The following is a 6,331-nucleotide window of genomic DNA, read 5'->3' as shown; positions in this document are numbered from 1 at the left end:
AGCTGGTCTACTGGAGGCAGCTTGACAGTAGTTCCACAGTCCAATACTTGCTCTCCATTGAGAGACATCAATCATCTTGAATATGTCGGGACCACAGTCTGAAACTCCTATTCTACTCTACACTTGATATAAATTTATACTTCAGTGTACAGGAGATAGATCTATACTTTATTGTGTATAGTGATATCACTGGAGGAATGGGTTGTGGTTTAGACTAAAGTATTTCCTCTCTTCTTATCTAATGCAGTTATCTTCGTGTATCATAGCATATATTACTGTACTTCAGTAGTATTTGAGGTATCATTTTGTTGTGCATTCATCTTACTTCTTGTTTCCCATAAATGCTTTAATTATTATTGCCATAACAGAAATAACATATCACACATGTCATAACATGTTGCACTGTATTACTAGACTGTAGACAGTACTGGAAGTAGATTATACTTATTAGATATCACTGGATGATGGGCTTATTCTTATCACTTATGTACTGTTGTAGATGATGGTATAATTAATGTACACATATGCAAACCTTGTGTACCTTATTAAGCTATAGTCTATAGTCTATGCATGTGTTAGTATAGTTTCACCTTGTCCCTTTCCTCTGGGTGGGACTAGTGTTATACTGTTGATTAAATTATTTATAGTATTATATTATCAAGAGTAGCTACTTTTGATATTATTCATAAACAACCAAATACTATATCATATTGTTCAAAAGGTCACCTATTGAACATGGTCAGATGAGCATGTACTATTGTGTAGATCTATCATGGTACCACATTTCATTACCTCATCCTCTCATTGATTTTTATAGATTTTATTTTTATCCTCCTCTTTATTGCTGGTATACATTTGATGCCTAATAGTATAGTACATGTAGCTCTGATTCTAATATTACAGTCTATAGTGTATATGGAATATAGTGTATATTTCCCAGGAAAGCTAGAGGGAGTGAATTGTTATCATACACCTGACCAGTCACCACCTCTCTGTATTTTGTAAGGTCATACCATAAGTACTTGCAAGTACATGGATATCTACATGTAAAATATGACAGCTTCACTTCACTGTATAGTGATTGTGGTAATGAACAGGTGTTTGGTGGAAAGTAGATAACGATCAAATTTATAAACCACTTATGATAGCTGCTCTCATACAGTATTTTTATCCTGTTCTTTTATACATGTAGCTCACTACTAGCTACTACTAGTATAACTACTGAAGAGTTTCTATAGAACATAACTGTCATGTACATTTCTGTATGCCTCTCCCTTCTGTTGCTAATTACATATTCCTATCATTTTGTCTCCATTATATTATGTCTAATCATAGCATTAAATATGTCATATAGCAGCGGGAAGAGTAAGTGAGAGATGGGAAGGAGAGAAAGGGAAAGAGATAAGAGAGAGAGGGGGGTGAGCCATAAAGTACTGTCTATCAGTATGCAAACTAAGTACTTGTAAATGGCCTCTGACAGTAACATAGCTATAGTGATAGAAAGGGAAGGAAATATGGGCCATTATATGTACACAGTTCCCAGTAAAGAGGGAGTGGATAGTTTGTATAAGGTTTTATCAACTTATATACTGTACCATGTCTATATCCACCTCTTGCATCATGCAGTACTCTATATGTGTAGCTATCAGCAAAAACTTTCAGGACGTACTATATAATAGTTTTTGATTAATTTTTATTATTGCTATATAAGTTAGTAATCACAAAAATAATTGGCTACTGACTAATGTTATGCTAGTTAAGTACCTAATAAAATTATCATTCTGTTCATTACTTTTATTAATATTATATGTGTTATTTTCTCATCAGTTCAACTTCAGGTATAATTGATAACTGATACCAGACATACTTAGCAGCTGCATAAGTAGAGAACTCCTTCCAAGGGGCACAGCTAGCTTTGTCCATGTCACCCCAATCAGCAATTGCTTTGATGACTATACCCTCAAATTCCTCTGGCTTCCCTAAAATAGCAGCTGCTTCCATTTCCCCTCCAAGTGCTTGTGGAACTTGACGTTGTATTTCATCTTTGTGTTCTTGGCTGGTGTTGAGTGAAGACTCAGTGACTAATATATCTTCTCCTGTCAAGACATTAACATCGTAATTGATTCCATTGTCTAATGCAAATCCATGATGACTTTTAAATATGTCATATAGTGTTTTCCCGCTACGGTAATCTTCAATTTTGAGTTCACTTTTACCACCATCCTTGTACCTTGCAATTGATACTTCTTTCACTCTGCTTGCGATGAGTATAGATCCAAACTTAGTCTTCTTTTTGTCTTCCTTCATGCCATAGCAGATACCAATTGCAATGACATATTGAGCTTTCACTACTTTTTGAATCTTCTGGAGCTCTTCTGAAGTGACCTCTTTACCTTGTTCAGTGCGTATGATGGCTACTTTGTAATTTCCATACATTGCTATGTAGAACGTGATTCCTTCTGACCTTGTTTGTGTATATTTCTCTCCATTTATTGGTGTAGCCTGTCCCATTACAGCATTGAACTCAACATCAGTGGCTGTAACAAGAACGATATTAATATCTTTCACAAGATCATCAGTAAATGACTTGTATTTAATTTTATCTTTAAGCTTTGGGCAATATTTGCTAACATCTGGAGGTGGATTTGACTCTATAATAATGTATGATACTATGAAACTATTAAAATACTTTGGTCACTACTTTTACTTTTGTCATTGCCAGCTGCTGCTATGCTACTATGTGGTTCTCTGTCAAATGTGTTATGTGTTACCCCACTACTTTCTGCCAAAAATGAGTTAATTACTAGTTTACTTTCATGATCAATACTTACCTATATATGCCAGAAGGTTAGATTTTGCTTTGCCCAGTTTATCAGGATTGTCATCACACAGTTTTATTAATGTATCCCAATTGACATCTCTATCAGCATCAAACCACCTCTTGAATACCAAATGAAGTTTGGTACTTGCTGTTCCTTGCATTTCTATCAAATCAGCTGTCTTCACTTTTAATCCAGCTCCTATTGTCAGGTAATGATCATCAGAAGAATCAAATATCTGTTTGACAGCTGCCAAATCAGGTTTTTTGTCTATTAATAATGAAAATGAATAATTTTATTATATCAGGTAAAAATAATATACTACCATGCTTAAAGTTAGAGCCTTTTCACACTGGCCTTTTTTAATACAGCTGAAGTAATGTGCATTAATCATACTAGCAGCTGGCTTAAAAGTAACATATATTTTGTGTTTTTACTTGTTGCCATTAATCACAATGCATCAGATAGTGCTGGAGGTTAAATGCATGCATGTGATGCACAATGATGGGCATGCCACTCTAGATCTAGTGTATATTAGGTAGTTGAATCACTCTACTGAGAACTGGGTCATAAATTCTAAGGCCATAAATTTCACCTCGGTAGATATCAGTGTTTACCTGTTGTAGGACCAGGATTGAGTTCAACATCTCCTGATAAGAGGAGGAGCATACGTAGACAAACAAGTGAATTGCAAGTCAAGTTAGTAATACCAGTAGTACATTGTACTTGGTAGCAGTTACCTAATAATAAAATACCAGTAAATATACAAGTACAAAGTTGCAATTGTTGTTTACCTGTTGGAGGAATCATCAAGATGTGTCTTAATAAAGAGAGAGAGTGAAAGAAGAGAGTGAAAGAGGAAGAGGAGAGAGCAACTAATACAGCTAATAGGCTGATGACAGTGATGAGTGAGAGAAATTAGAGCTGACAGAGTGGCAGCTAGACTGGCAGATGCTAACTATAAATAGGAAACCAATTCAAACCATACAGTCTAGATCTGCAATTGATAATTATTTATACAGGTATATAGGTCTAGTACATGTATGACTGAAAGGATGGGCTGTGGTTTTACATTTCCTCTCTTTTATTGATTGCAGCTAAAATTAATGACTAAAACATTTTAAAACACACAGCTATTTAAGCAATATTTAGTTCATTAAATATTAATAATTAACTCTAAAATTTAACAATGTTTAGTTCACTCCATGTAAATATCCTAATGTCATGAATCAATTGATATCTGGCATGTCTTCTTCATCTTCATCTTCCCTTTTTAATTTCTTGACATTATTTTGTCTAAATAGTAGATAGGAAATATGAGTAATAGCTAGTAGCGAACATTGTTACTTGCACTCATAATACTCTACTTATTTTCATTTACCTTGTAACAGTTTCTGCCAATTCTTTCTTATCTTTTTCTGCACCTGCAGAGACATGATGCTAGATTTAGTTGCAATTCAATTATTACTTATTATAAGTAAACATCAGTATGGCATTTATGCACATCATGAACCATTATCATAGACTCTTGGCAATAATAGCTAAATTAATTTTAAGCTTCTAGTATAACTTACCTATATATTCCAGAAGGTCAGATTTTGTTTTGCCTAGTTCATCAGGGTCCGTGTATATTTCCGCCAATCCAAATTTCTCATTTTGAAAGAAAGAAAATTGCATTTTGTCACGTAATTTTAATTTTTATCCCAATTGACATCTCTATCGCATCAAACCACCTCTGGAATACCAAATTAAGATTGGTATCTGCTGCTCCTGGTATTAGCATTAGATCAGCTGTCTTAACATTCAATCCAGCCCCTATTGTCATATAGTGGTGAGCAGAAGAACCAAATATTTGTATGACTGCTGCCATATTAAGCTCCTTGCCTATATTAGATAAAAATATTTGTAACAGAAGCATAACTTTTCCCTACTTAACATCAACTGTTGTTTACCAGTGATAGGACCAGGATTATGCTCAGCATCTCTTGATTCTCCAAGTCTTTCTCTGTAAATACAACAAAAATACTTGTTTATTATAGCATAAAGGATACTTACTTTGAATCTATCTCTTCTCTTTCAGTACTTTTTGCTTTGTCTGCTAAAAATGATTATTATGATTTACATGTACATGTACATTCCAGTATTAATATAATGTCGCATGCAGAACCCAATACAGTATGAATAAGCTAAATGTATTATATTTCCAGTAATAATTTACCTGCTGAGCTAGAGTCAAACCAGCACCAGTAAGTCTCATCACTTTCACTAATATCATTTGAATCACACTTTGAGCAATTTGCCACCTTATACTCTTCATTCACAATACAATAGCAATGCTTTATTCCATTGGGACAAGGAAATGCACTCACATAATTTTGTTTAGCACTGATAGCATCAGAGCTTGTATTAATAGTTGTAGTAATCAGCTCACGAACTTGTGGACAGTTAGGACCATTGAAATATACTTCAATATGTTCATAGCGATTAATAATGTAAAGTGTGTAATGTATTCCTTCAATATAGATCCATAATGAAAAAGCATCACGATATTTAGGGCGAGGAGGAAATTCAACTTTATATTTGTTCTGTTGAAGCAAATGGATAAAAATTAAAGGAAAATGCATAGAGGTTAAATGCATGCATGTGATGCACAATGATGGGCATGCCACTGTAGTGTGTATTAAGTAGTTTGAAAATTTGAATCACTCTAGAACTAGTCATTAATTCTAAGGCCATAAATTTCACCTCCACGGCTCCACCAAGTGGTAGATATCAGTGTTTACCTGTTGTAGGACCAGGATTGAGTTCAACAACTCCTGATAAGAGGAGGAGCATACGTAGACAAACAATCAAATAGAGATCATTGTAAATCAGGTTAGAACTGCTGCCTCCAGGTAAAACTATTGACTGGAGGTAATTTGTATCAGTAACAGTAACACCAGTAGTACATTGTACTTGGTAGCAGTTACCTAATAATAAAATACCAGTAAATATACAAGTACAAAGTTGCAATTGTTGTTTACCTGTTGGAGGAATCATCAAGATGTGTCTTAATAAAGAGAGAGAGAGAAAGAGGAGGAGGAGTAAAGCAATAAGAGACAGAGCTGCTGGTAGTTTAGATGTCTTCTCTCCTGATGTAGTACTGCCTGACTTGCTGCTGTCTACTGCAGCTTTGAATGAGTGAGAGTGGTGGCCAATAGCTGGTCTACTGGAGGCAGCTTGACTGTAGTTCCACAGTCCAATACTTGCTCTCCATTGAGAGACATCAATCATTTTGTAATTATTGTTGAAGGCATGTTACAAGACAAGTAGTTCCTCTAATATAAGTAACACTCATCATCACATGACAGTGACTGTTTGCATTACTGTTATTATTAGCATTTCAGTTATTATCCCCAAATATGGTCAACTATGTGTATACCAGTATAAAGGATGTGTGTGTGGTAATAGCTAAAGGGTCAGTACAGGAAGTAGATCTTAGTGTATGACCAGAGGCTGCATGGGGTTATTCT

Source organism: Amphimedon queenslandica, unplaced genomic scaffold, assembly GCF_000090795.2.
Source record: "Amphimedon queenslandica unplaced genomic scaffold, v1.1 AMPQUscaffold_13055, whole genome shotgun sequence".
Taxonomy (NCBI): Eukaryota; Metazoa; Porifera; class Demospongiae; order Haplosclerida; family Niphatidae; genus Amphimedon; species Amphimedon queenslandica.
This window is presented reverse-complemented; position numbering follows the sequence as displayed.